General features: G+C 33.6%; 1 protein-coding gene across 2 annotated transcripts in view; it reads right to left on the reverse strand.

The window, feature by feature from the left end:
- CNTNAP2 (contactin associated protein 2) overlaps positions 1 to 14,564 on the reverse strand; it is a 1,715,168-nt gene that overhangs the window by 1,596,396 nt on the left and 104,208 nt on the right. The window lies entirely within an intron of this gene.

Consider the following 14,564-nt stretch of genomic DNA (forward strand, 5'->3'; position numbering starts at 1 on the left):
TATAGAGCATGGAGTGAGTAACGGGCAGTCTGGAGCAAGAAAGTTCAAAGACTCTTAAAATCATCCAAATAACTGTGAACTGGAAGCCTGGGATAAAACAGTAGCCATAAATACCATAAATACTGAAAGAGGAAACAGGAAGATCAAAACAGATAGGCCTCCTGTCTTTTACAAGTATAGTGGTATATAAAATACATTATAATATTTGAAACTGGAGAGTTTAAAAGGCAAAGATGGACTTCCCTGAGGAAGGTCTATAGCGACACAGAAGCTATTGTCCTGGTCTACGGGGCCAGGCTGCCTCTCATCCTTCAGGTGTGGATTGTCCCTGCCACGCATGCAAGCAACAAAGGGCAACTCTGAACAAGCACGTGCAACCATCGAAATGTGTATACTTAGCTAGTGGCAATTAATTATGTTTACATTTGTTTAAGTAGTTGTTTAAATGGGTATACCCTCTCAGTTGCTATTTGAGGGGTGATTTTCTTCCCCTTAATACTGAATCCCAACACAAAGATCTCAAAAGTAAAATACAGTATCATTGAACTTTGTTTTTCTTTAACAATGAATTATGTAACATAATGTTTGTTTCATTTTCCCACACCAAAATTAGCAATACTTAGGAATAAAACTTCAAATGTATAGGAGATCTAACCTGGTAACCCTTCTTGGTGTGCATCATTTAGCATAATCAATACCTGGTAGTGATGTCTCCTTACATAAAATTCCCTTTGCCTTCTTAGTAGGATATGATCTCTTCCTAGCTTTCCCTTTCCACACTCTGCTATGTCCCAGTGTGGCATTTCTTTGCCAGCTGATATGAAGAGTCTCTGTTAAAGGCCAAAGACTTTGATCACTAGGTAAACATGGTGGCTTTAAATTACGCTTTTCTTTCCCATTGTCATCTAGAGCTTCACGACAATTCTTCCTAGTGTTATTTCACCTGAGTTTATATCCTAAAACATAGGTGCTTGTTGAACTATCTTCTTTTTGTGAATCTTTTAACCAATCAAATAAGAATTCATATAAATAATAAGCATGCCACTAAATATATTAAAAACACAGTGCAATATTAATTTGGTTTTTGTTTTTTCTTGAAAGAATATGAACTGGTTTTTTTTTTCCATAATTCTACTCCGAGAAAAGGAACTAAATGAACTGTCCTCTTGTTGCTCTCACTTCCTCTGGGTGTCCTTGGTTTGCAAGCTCAAAAAACAGACCAATCCACTCTAGAACTATTTTGGATGTAGAGATGGTAAAATAGATCCAGACAGAGGTGAGAAAGAAAACCCAGAGAGGGGAGAGGTTATAAGATGGGTAGTTATTCAACCTCAGGGAAAAAGCAGGCATGGCTCCCAGGCAAGGGCTGGGCTCGGGTATTATTATTTGTTTTTAATATCTCTTCATGGTGAAGATCTATTTGGACTACTGGGGCACTTTCAATTGGTTAGTTAATCGACTGTAAGATGACCATAAAGGATAAAATTAAGCTATTAAATTCTGTGGTCTTAAAGAATTTTGCCTGGATGGTTAGAGTTTCAATAGATGGCAGAGAACTAGTTTCAGCAACACCTTGTAGCAGAGACAGCAAAGGTAACTACGGTAAACACCACAAAATAAGGGTCAGACCTTTCCTGTTTTCTGAGCAGGACAGAAGTTTCCTGAATATTTATTCAACTATAGGAAGAATTAAAAGTTCTCCCAGATTTGGCTGAGTTTGAATTTCTTGCTGTTATGGTTAGCTAGAGCTCTGAACAAGTTAAAACATTAACAGGATTAAGAACAAAGAAATAATGTAATGTTTTTCACTGGAGTATTTATTATGAAGTGAATTTATAACCACTATGACTTTATAAATTCTAACTTCTCATGCTTCAAACATCTCCATGAGAACAAGAACTGTTGGTATCTTATAATACCTAGATTCCTGCACATATATTCATTAAACAAATGAGTAAATCAAATGATATAGAGCAAATTGGGACTTCTTCTATCAAAAGTCTTTTTTTATTTTGATATCTATAGAATATCTGATTTGTACATCCATAGTTTTCCCAGTCCATTTGGGCTGCTATAACAAAATAGAGTGGACAGCTTATTACAAATGGGAAATTATTTCTTCAGTTCTGAGGATTAGAAAGTCCAAGATGCCAGCAGATTCTGTGTCTGGTAAGGGCTTTCTGGTTCATAGATGATGTTTTCTCCGTGTGTCCTCCCATGGGGAAAATAACAAGGTGGTTCTTTGGGGCCACTTTAATAAGAGCACTAATCCCATCACTAATTACTTCTCAATAGCTCCACCTCCTCATAGCATCACCTTGGGGATTAGGATTTCAACACATGAATGTAGGGGGACACAGACATTCAGAACATAACAATGGTATTTGGTATTTTTTAAATAATATTTAGGATTTAAAGTTCTCCTTCAATTATCAGCTTTAGCAGTTGTAATCCACATAGAGAAGACCACATAAATATGGAAATAGCACATAGTCCAGACGCAACTGGCCTTTAATTGTTTACCTCTCTCCCCACCCTTTGCATACCGTAGAACAAGTTTCAGAGCTTTATAGCATCACCTGTATAAAAATGTATCTCACAAACCACTATGAGCAGTAGAGATATTCATTTGATAAGGAAATGAAGGGAGGCTTCTTTAAACTGTATCTCCCTCTGAGAAAATCCTCATCAGACATGGACATCTTCGTTCCTTCCTGGTCTTTCCCTCCTCTCTTCCTTTTCCTCCTCAATCTCCCTTTGTGTTACATAAAGACATTTACATCTGCTCAGGTCCCTCCAATTTTGTTTTGATATCCAAATACCTATCGCTTCACACTGTGTTCAACTATGTGAAAATGTATTGTATTAAAGACAACTTTGTACCACCTAGAGAAAAAAAAATCCATTGATCTGAACCTTCCTTAAGAGAGTGTGTAAACATGTTTGTTGGAGTGAGGATAAGGTGGTTGTGAGTAAACAGATATCTTTTTTCCTGTCACACCTTTCTCGTCACATGTGCAATTTAAACCTACACTATTTTTTTTTATACCAGTCTTGTCAGCTTCTCTTTAGAGCAGTTTTTCCTTTCTATTGTCTCTTCTCTGCTTAGCAGTTTGTACTTTCCACTGCCTCACAATCTGCTGCAGAAAGCAATTTAGAATCCTTTTTCTCCTCTTTAACATTACAAATCCCTTTTGAATAGCACTTATGACAAAAACAATTTTTTGAATAGAGAGAGAGCATCAGTCTCTTCACAACCTAAATTTTATTCTGAAAATGAAAAAATCAAGTTATAATCCCAAACTATGCCTTATCTACTATACTTGTCAAGGTTTTTTAGTTAAAGGCAACAGAAACTAACTCTGGAGGATTTGAACACAGAAGGAATTTTCTAAGAGCTAATTGTGTTAGCTTACAGAACCTGCAAGATGCTTTCAAATGCTAGCTCAGAAAACCAGAAGAAACAATGAAAGGGTAGACAGAATCAAAGTCGGAAATCACTCCTCACAACTGTCTAGCGAAGACACTCTTGGTAACATTTCTCAGCAGCAGCTGCTTCAGCTTGCACTGCCTTTGTCTCTGAATATCACTGTGAATTTGGGACATGAAGGAAGCCTTGTTGGTCTGGTCTCCTTGCTTCATTGGCTCTTGGATTGATGCTTACAACTGGTTCAGGGGAGGTCACGTGCCGATGGCTTATGCCCTGGCTGTCCCTAATAGTAAATTAAGATAACGCGCATATAACCTATAGAACTTTAATAATTACTTGCAAGGGAGGCTGGGAGAGAGCACATTGGTCCTTTTAGGCTTCTATGGTCTTCCTAACTACCAAGACCCATACGTAAGTATTCTCTCTCCAAGCACAGAAAGGAGGTTCATTTTCCCTTGAAGAAACAAAACAAAAGAGCAACAATGATAGCAACAAATGTCCCATTATAACAACATAATAGTATAGACATTTTCAAATTGGATTTGACTAAATTGCATTTAACTTAGTTTTCTGCATTTGAAAATATACCCACATATGCCCAAATGAAGAACTATTTAAAAAGTTTAGAAACATACTTCAACAATTTTTAACCCTTTTTAACATAAGCTGTAGGTTTATTATTTTGTCATGAACCCATTTGTAATTTATAATTTCATTTTAATAACATCTTGGATGACATTAAATGATATATGTTGTATAATATTATATTATGTATCACCATATATACTGCTACTGTGTACAGTAATTATACATTATGGTAATATAAAATAATAAACTTACTAATATAAACATATACACAGAAAAACACATTTTCAAAAGGACTGGGTTTTGTACTTTTAGCTTTCCTAGAATCACACTACATTCCCTTTAAATTACGATTTTATTATCTTTGATCTTTTCCCCTTTCAGCCCCGACGTATTAAGATAAACAGTTATAATCTTATCTGACCTCATAATGAGTGTGGCTACTCATTTAGACTCCTTTGAAACTAATGAACTGCAGACCTTTAATATTTTGTGATACAATGGCTGGAGTGGCATTTCAAGTAGCAAAGTCATTTGCCAATTGCATTTGGAGCATCATATTCTGTAACCCCAGTATCTGCTCTAAATGCTCTAAATGGTTATCAGCACTCTCCTTGGTAGCTTCCACAGCCATCTGCCTCGCTCACATTCAATGTGTTATCAGTAACTGACACCTCCAGAATTTCAAATGCTCGTTTCTTCTTTGTTTCTTCCTTGTCTCACTTGCACTTCTGCCCTATATTATTAATATTTCAGGGTTCCCTCCCTAGCGTCAGACAATCCCTTGTGCCCTTTCTGTTGTCTTGTGTCTCTCATGCCAGTGCCAACTTTTGGATCACTCCCACCAGCATTTTTGCCAAATATCAGACTGATGGGCAAAGTCATAAAGGCAGTAACTGTTAAAAGCCAAAATATTAATACTACCTGCCTTTTTGTTTCATCTACCAGTAACTGCAAATAAAATCTGTATGAAAAAACTTGTCTTTCCACTTTCCCAGGAATTCCACAGAATGGACCTTACATAGATTTAAGAACTTATTATCATAAAATAAAATGCCCAAGTTGAATAACATTTCATCATGTGTTCAATCACTATGTTCAGTTTTAACATAACTAACAATAGAACTCTTCCCTTCCACTTTTAATGAATTAGGAATGTACCTCATAGGCAATTTTCAGGACTTAGAAAGTAGTGCTGACCCGCTGAGCCTGCAAGAATGAAAAGGCAGGTAAACCTCTGACCCAGACAAGCTTCTAGTAGGGTTTGCCCCCAACACATTTTAGGCATGTATGAATTCATTCCCTACTGAATATTTCAATAACCTCTGCTGCAGAATTATGTTCAATAAAATGAACTAGTTTTTCTCCTTTCATTCACAACTGATGCTATTAGTAATGATCTTTTCTTTTGCAACAAGATTTATTCACAGTCAAAATTAAAGAAGAAAAGGGGAGAAAATATGAAATTCCACTGAAGTGGGTCCATCCTTCTTGTTTTACCTTTTCTTCTTCCCTACCCGATTCACTCTTTTTCATGAAGAATCCAGGATCTTATCATCATAATGAACTGCTCCAATGCAAACATCTAGAATCTGGCTCTTCCACTCTCCAGCCACATCATTCCAACTATCTCATGGGCTGTGTCCATATTAAGTTACATTTTCAACTTTGTCCCACCTTCTAATTAAACCACCTCTAAATGAAGTTAGCACAGTAAGCTGGCCGTGCTCCCCATCCAGGTTTGCACGCATGAAACCTGCTTTTAAACTTTCTTTACAAATGCTCCAGATGCCTTCTTTATTAACTCCCTGCATGTCTTTCCTATTCATCTCTCACTGTCAACATCTGCTTACCCTAATTCGTATCCTAGGTAGCTTTCATTCCTGAGAAAAGCACAGAAATGTATGTTTTGGCTCACTAATCACCTTATGTTCTTGAATATCAAGTTAGCATTGCTACTGCTTACTGTCATTATTGATGCCCTGGTATGAAATACTAATTGATAATCCTAAACTTCAGTATGAAAAATTTAAATTTGTTCAGTCTCTACTAAGCACCAGAAAAGTGGTAGACACTTCAAATAATCTTCTTATATTCTTCATAATTCTGTGAGGACTGTTTATTGTCATATTTTCCAAATGGGAGCACTGATACTCAGAGAGATTTAACTTGAAAGCACTTATCACAAAATCCTTTGCTACCTGGCTATTTTGGCTACACAATGCTGTAACTCTGAAATTCAACACGTTCACTGATGTGATTATTCAGCATGCAACTCCCGTGGTTGAGACCTGAGTAATTCTACCCCATCTCAGCACCACCCTAACAACCTCCCCTCCAATTTTAGTCTCATTTTTACAACTTTCTGCTAGAAATTCCCATTTGGACATCACACAATCCTTTGAAATTTGATGTGTATAAAATCTTAAAAATTGTTTCCAACTTATTTCCTTTAGTACAACCAGTACTCAGTGTATGTTTCTCTATTTTTTTAATGCTACAGCCACCTTGGCAGTTACCTTGCAGATAGTTTATTAATTGGTTTCCTGTATTTAGTGACTGTAGCCTAAGTATGCTGTCAGACAAGTCATTGAAATTCAAAGTTCTTATCACCTCTTTCTCTCTTCACTAATATTTGCTGAATCCACATTTGCAAGACTCTGTTTTTTCTAACGTGAATCCTTGTTTCTAATTTTGTTAAGTACTCTTACATTAAATTAAACTTCAGACAAAGGGTACACTATCATTTCTGCCAAATTGGCATGTACTTCCCTGATTCCATTCAGCTTTTTTTAAAAATGGCTTTACTGCCTATCTCTATCCAATAATGTCTCACTTATCTGAACCCATCTGAAAGGACATCACCTTTGGAAATCATGCTACCAAATCTAAATGATGTTCTGCTTTTACTGCTTTACTTCCTGCTTTCATTTCCATTCTTTCACCCCCCTTCCCCCCTGCCCAACACCCAGTGAATGTTACATTCTTAACCATTTTATTACAAAATTATATAGGAAAAGAGGCACATTTTAAAATTTTGGTTGACACCACATCTTGGCATCATATATACTTTTGGTTTATAATTATGCATATGTGGTAATGTTTCTCTAGTTTATGTAATATGATAGTCATGAAAACTAGGTATAATATTCTGGTTTATATTACCCTCTCATTTCACATTTATATGTAAGAAAGATTCTATTAAACAAGAATGTATATAAGTGGAAAAGATCATCACTAATGCAAACAATAAACTAAATGACTTTTACTGTAAGAAAATAATGGCTATTTTGGCACCTTGAGTTCACTAAATTATGACCTTGTTATGTTATTGAAAGTCAGTACGAAGGTAATTTTATATCTTTTTAGATACTGACTAGGCATACTTACATCCCAGTTAAATGCTCTTCTCCTCAACCTAGAATGAACACAGTATCTCTCTGATTTTAGAAATTTGAGGGCATCAAATACAATTCATATCAACCCACCACCAGCATAGTGACCTACACATATCCACACCCACACTTTCTATGGCCCTGCTTCTCCAAGACAGCAGGATGTAATGGGTACCGAGCTAGCAAATTACATATCCAAGAACCACACACATAAGGCAATGAGCACAGTGATGCAATAACTAGAAGCCATGGCCATGGTTAAGAAGAAATCATGGGATAGGTTAAGGGTCACAGAAACTGTCAAGTTGGCCATAGTAAGAGAGTTAAAGCCATGAGCTAACTGAGGCACCACTATCCCAAGATAGGCAAGAGGGGGAGGTTTGTCTTAAGCAAATCTGCCTTGACCTTTCTCCATAAGAATTTTAGCTTGTAATTGGTAAGTCTGCTAAGTCCTTGCTAAAAGTCAGTTCTGTGGGAATAAGAAATGCACAATTATTGAGGAACACTTAGGTTGAACCGCGTGCAATTGTGTAAGCTAAAAAAGCTTTAATGTTAGTAATTTCATAGGGTTCAACCACATGGTCAGTATTAAATGCTCCACATATTTTGATTCAGTTAATTCTCATAACAAGCCTCAAATGTATTATTATCATCTCTCTTTTAACAGCTGCTGAAATTTATCATCTAAGATCTTACCTACAATTTTTAATCCAAGAAGTAACCCTGATGATAGTATATTAGGTTGACTTTGGGGTAGTTTGCTTCTGCCACCTAACAGGTTTCACTTATATAGCTGGTGTTTTGAAATGACTACAGTATTTTATATATTCAAAAGAATAAGATGGCCAGGAGTTTGAAAATGAAATGTAAGTCTTTCTAAATAAAGAAGATAAAGCATTTCACTGAAGAGAGCCTTCACATGCAGATATTTGACTCTAGTTACATTCAAAATTTAAATACCCTATATTTTTTTCTTTTTTCCAGGAAAGATCTATTATTCCTTTTAATAAAAATAAATACAACCTAAATCTTTCTTGACATTTCTAATCTAATGAAGGGGCAAGGAAATAAAATGCTATGTTCCTTGTCATTTTTCCCAAAAGGCTTCGAAATAAACTTGTTCAGTGATGACAGCATAATAATGAAAAGTGTCTAATGAAAACAGTATTCTGACAGGTTTTCAAATACGTATGTGAAAATAAGAAAAGCAACTCATGCTATGAAAGGACTGAATGGACCCAGTCCAAATTTAGAAATAAAGAAAATAACATTGAAGCAGCACATAATGAGTGATATTTGTGTTAAAAGTGGCATGGGAGGAATTAGCAGAGACTTACGGCCACATACCCAAAGCCAAGGTGCACACCACCAGGGCAGAGATGTGGGTGAGGTCAGATGAACCTTTTTCATACAGTTGCTCCAGGAGATATATGACAAGTGACAGTTATAGGTTCTGAGATTCATATTAGGGGAAGAGGAAAGAAATTTCCTCATTTCCATTAACAGATATAGAAATAAATCATTTAGAGAATATATTTTGAGAAATGGAGTTAGGTAAATTTTTTTCCAGATTAGAAAACATAAAAATCTCCAGAATATTTTAAAGGAATAAAGATAATGAATGTTCCTACACTAACTGCATTTACTGAGCACTTACCATCACAGATAAGCTATGCTCTACTTGTTCCTTTAAAATCTCACTTAGAATTCATTCTAAACACATGAGATTGGCATTAATAATCCTATTTTGAGAAGAAAGATCTTGAGAGAATTTAAGTGATTTTACCCGAGATTAAATAGCCATTAAGTTACAAAATTCAAATTTGAACCCACATTCTACTCCAAGATCCATGATTTTGCTATTAAATATATTTCCTTTGAATAGTAACAAGTATTTAAGACTAGTAAACACAACACAACTGCAATAATTTTCTTTCAAACCATGTGATCGATCAAGTCATATGACACATGATCCTCCTCCCTGTTTTTTAAAACATTTTCAATACTTCCTTTCAGATCAATAAATACTGTCCAAGAGAGAAGATCTAGAAATATAACAATAAAATAAAAAAAAAAACAGTCTGCTATCAATCTAAGAATAGAGAGATCAATTAATCATAGAGAGTAATCCAAGAATATATCCTCATATATATGTAAAAGAAGTTATATTATAAATAAAGAGTTAATATAGAGGTAACACAAAGGATGACTAATAAATCAATGAATAAATGTAAAGATTAGACAATAATTGGTACTAGGACAACTGAGATATTTGAGAATTAGTTTTGATCTTTATCTTGCACAATTGAAGACAGTAATTTTTGATAGATTAATAATCAAACATAACTAATCAAATTATGAAACAAAAAGAAAATGAAAGTAGATTACTAAATGACCTTGAGAGAAGACCAAGTTTAAAAGGGGCAGAACTCACAAACAAAAAAGGGATGAATTTAATTACATAAAATTGAAACATCTGTCTGTTCAAAAATTGCCAAAACAAAATTAAGACAAGCAAAATTACTGTTATATAAGTGCATATTCTTAAAAATAATTATGTAGATTTTCAGCTCATCCAACTTCTTAGAGTTATTATACTTCTCTAAAAGGCATAGCTATCTTTCTTAATTTAAAGATAACATCATCTTTTACATGTGCTATTGTTCTATAAGATATTTAGGAAAATAAAAAGAAGGTGATATGAAAGGGTATTTTATGATGTACTAATTTTTTATGCAATAATGTTTTATAACGGGCTAATCCACTGATATTTGTGTTTGGTTTACTCCAAAAAATAAGGTAAATGTCAAAGTCTGTGAATCTAATAACAAAAGTTTGTCCAAAGCTTTTGAGTAGTTTTTCAATTATTAATAAGTCCCCAGATTCTTGATTCACTGTATTCTATTTGAGTATCCATGCTTTTAGGTGTTTTGTCTGTTTGTTTTTCCTATCCTTTCCTGCTTCCCTGAGTATGTTTAGACAGAACTTAATTTTGGTAAATTTTCAGTTTCATTACCTGGCATCTTCAGAGTCATACTCATAAATAGGCCTAGAGAAGAGAATTTATCTCCTACAAATGCAAAACCACACTTAGCTTCACCATTGCATTTCACTCAATAAAAGTGCTTTTTGGTATTTGAATAGAAAGACATTAATTTGCCCTCTTTTGACTAGATATGATTTTTAAATTATTTTTAATATATGCATTTCTATTTTGCAATGACATAGAATTTGGCTTTTTCATCAATCACCAGATCTTTCTCCTCCTTAGTTTACATATTTTCCAACATTTTCTAACAGTATTTTTAATATTTCTAATACTCTTCACAGAATAATTTTTATGTTCATGATATTCTACTTTGAGTGCTGGTAAATCCTTAATATAAAACAAAACTTAAATTGCCCAGAGTGATTTTGTGAATCAATGAAAAAGTTGGCTTCTAAGGCTCAGAGTCCTGGGTGGTTGTGATAATTCTGAGTTTATCATAGCAGTTCCAGTTGAAAACAAACATCCATCATCATTTCTTTGGGAAGCACATAAATTTGTTTCTATAGTTTGAATAAAATAATATCTATTACATATCAGCCCTGGGTGGCAGATTTTACATTATAGTCTAACTGAGAGCCTAAGGAGCTGTTAAGAAATTATTAAAAAGATTATTAGGAATGTTTTTATTTGATTTATTTTACGGCTAGAAATAATTCTACAAAAGTAGAATTCTACAAAAAGTACATGTATTTCACGCTTAGATTTTATTTTAATTTGAATTATTTCTTTGCTACCTTCTTCATTCTGATACCAGCAATGTAGCATAACCTAAAAATTTTCCACTAACTAAAAAGTATTTCACCTTTGTAAAACCATAATTTGACCATGCATTGTCATCATCATCACCTCAATTCCAGTGGTAAAGGCAGTACTGCACAGTAGAGAGTAAATTAGGCAATTAAGATGTCCATCTGGTCTAAGGAAAGTGAGCTCTTGCATTTGTTCCTCAGACCTTTACTCAAATAAACACACAGACACACACTTATAAAGTTGCTAGATACTCAATAGCTTTCGAATACTAAATGGATAAATGTAATTTCTCATTGCATTTTATGTTTTATCAAGCAACGCAAAAATTATAGTCTTCTTACCTAACCTTACAAGACATGTATATTAAAAGAGAAAATTGCAACAGAGAATACGAGAGCAAAATAGGGATTGGGTGAAAAGTGGCAATAGAATCACACATATCAAAATTGTTGTCATATCGCCATTGAGCAAGACTTTTAAGATTTTTTTTAAATGTCAAAACGTTTATTCAAACCATAAAATAAAGCATTAAAAAATGCACCTTGATATGTTTTAGTAACAATGGAAATTTCTATTACCCTTAAGAGAAATTAAGGAGAATTCTCTTAATCCCGTAAGAAAACGGTGTCTTGAAAGTAAAAACAGAAAATGTATGTGACAATATGTAAATATAATATATTATTAACGGCCACATACGAAAGATCAATGGTTAGCCATTGACTGGTAGAGAGTGAACAATACATGTTTAGTTACTGATCTGATGAATTTTATTTCTTAGAAAAGGACAGTTTCATATTAGAACAATACAATAAATATTGGGTTTCTATATGGCATTTACCAATCAATAAAGATGCTTCAACATAATTTTTGAATATGGCCCAAACATACTGTCAATGTAAACTAAATTATGGTTAAATATTATCCACTCTTATATCTATACTTTATTAGTTTGATCCCTAAAAGTATTTACTCCTAATGATTTATAGATTCAAGTCTTAAATTGTAAAATATCTACATTAAATCTATTGGTATAAAAATTATTTTGAACCTGTACTTATGATTTCTTCAATCAGTTTAGCAAAGGCTTTTGAGCATGTTCTCTGTTTCTGAACTGAGGATAATAGTGCTAAACTTTTACTGAGTGACTATAAAAACCCTGAGTGAAGTATTTTACATTCCTTGTCACAATTAATCCTCACAACAGCCCTATGAGATATGTTCTATTTTTGTCCCCATTTTATAGTTCAAGAAACTGACATCGGAAGAACTTATGTAATTTTTTGAAAGTCCGTATATTTTTTAAATAGTGGATTCAAATTTCAATCCTGTTTCATTTAAATTCAGTGCTGTCCATCAGGCTTCTAAGGAGGGATTGCCATCTTATTTGAGTCCTTTCATTTATGTATTTACAGTTTCAAATTTTAGAGAGGTCATGGGATTCTTTTTAGAGTTATGGACTGATTTTAGATTCTGATTGCTTGAAAATATGTTACACATCTCATTACACAGGGAAAAAATTATGGGCTATGATTCTCTAGCATATATCAACCATATTTCACAATTTCCTCTAAGATTTAGAAATAGATTTGTGGAAGGCTGTCTTTCTAAAAAATGTCCCATTAATGCTTTAGGCATCTTTATGAAATGACTTATTGTATCTCCTGCACTGTCTTTTTAAGTTAGTATATGGAAGAGTTAAGCCAGTTTTTGAGGTAGTTTTGTGGCTGGAGGAAAGAAAATTTTACTATTGAGCAGTCATGCTTGTGTGTGTGTGCGTGGTTTCCTAAACATAATAATTACTATTGTCTGAATAAATAGAATATATTTTTAAGTGATGGCCTAAGTAGAATGATTTAATCCTTATTAACGTTCTTGATATCACCACAAGGAACAAGCCTATATGAAACTTCTGTTTCTTTAGACACCTCACTTTAGTGAACTCAAGAGATAGCAATAAGGTTTTGAAGTCTATGTATATATTTAAATGTCTAATTTCCGAACATTCTTTTCATACCCTAGCCATATGCAAATAGTAACATTAATTTTAAACTCCCAAATTTTACAGACATACTACTTTGTGTGGAATTAAATGTCTTTGATTCATATCCTGGAATTTCTGTATTACAGTTTTCTCATCCTTAATTCAAGCAAAATACCTTTTTGTCTATATGAGAAGGTTATTTTTGGATGATATAATATATATTTAATGTATTTAAATATAAGGCATTATTACTTAATTATTAATTTTTAAATATGACTATGATTCATAGTTTTTATTAGAGTAATGGTTTTTCCCTGAAAAATGACTCATTAAAACTTTATTTCAAGGTAGTAATTTTTTGGTATTATATCTAGCTTTTGTTTGTTTATATATGACTTTTATTTTACAATATTAAAGGTATACAAAGAAGAACAGGAAATAATATGCATATAAAATTCTAACATAAGTAAAGACAGGTGCACTCTCATCAGTTATCCGAGATAAATTCATTTCTGTAACTAAATAATAAATTTAGGCTGAAGCTTCCTGGAAGCCAAGGGAAAATGTAGAACCCAATAGTTAATAGTTTCCATTGTTTAAAAGGAAATAAAAACTACCAAGAGTTATATATAGTAGTTACTTAATAAATATTTATTCAAAATGGATAAATGATTGAATGAATTAACCTGGAAAGATATTCTACCCCATCTCTAGCCTTTCGCCATTATATATTAGGCATAGCAAACCACGTCAATCTTTATGTAAGAGCCAACGGTTGATGTAATTGTTATTATACTATAGGGACTATATAAAATCTTTCTGATATATATTTTTGCATTGCCCCTTTATAAATACAATGAAATTAAATTAAATCATGACCCAATAAAGATATGTCTGTGAGGATTTATATTTTAGTTTTTAAAATTTTATTTCCATTAACCCGATTTAGAGAACTTAAAGGAAAGATTGATAAATATTTTCCTCAGATGTTTTGCATCTCATTTTGGCAAATGTTTGAAAATAGCCTGGTTTAGTTTGAGATTTAGATTTCCTGTACTTGCTTGATAGATGGTATTTACAAGGTGGGCTCATGAACTGCTCACCAACTTTGACTATAAGACACGAGGGTGGGATTTACCAGTGTTGATTTGAAAATTAAGAGTCTGATTTGAAATCTTATTCATATACAAGATAACACAGCATAGAGGTAGGCTGGAGGGAGAGTGGATAATTGGAAGAACACTGCTTCAATGTCTACACAGTAGCAATTAATGAGATACTCCAGGTTATCCCATCGACTGTAACTTTATTGTTAACTCGAGAAACCTGCACAAGGGTTGACTAATTGTGACTCCTTCAGAGTTGTGTGGCTGG

The sequence above is a fragment of the Lemur catta genome, chromosome 11 (assembly GCF_020740605.2).
Source record: "Lemur catta isolate mLemCat1 chromosome 11, mLemCat1.pri, whole genome shotgun sequence".
NCBI classification, from domain to species: Eukaryota; Metazoa; Chordata; class Mammalia; order Primates; family Lemuridae; genus Lemur; species Lemur catta.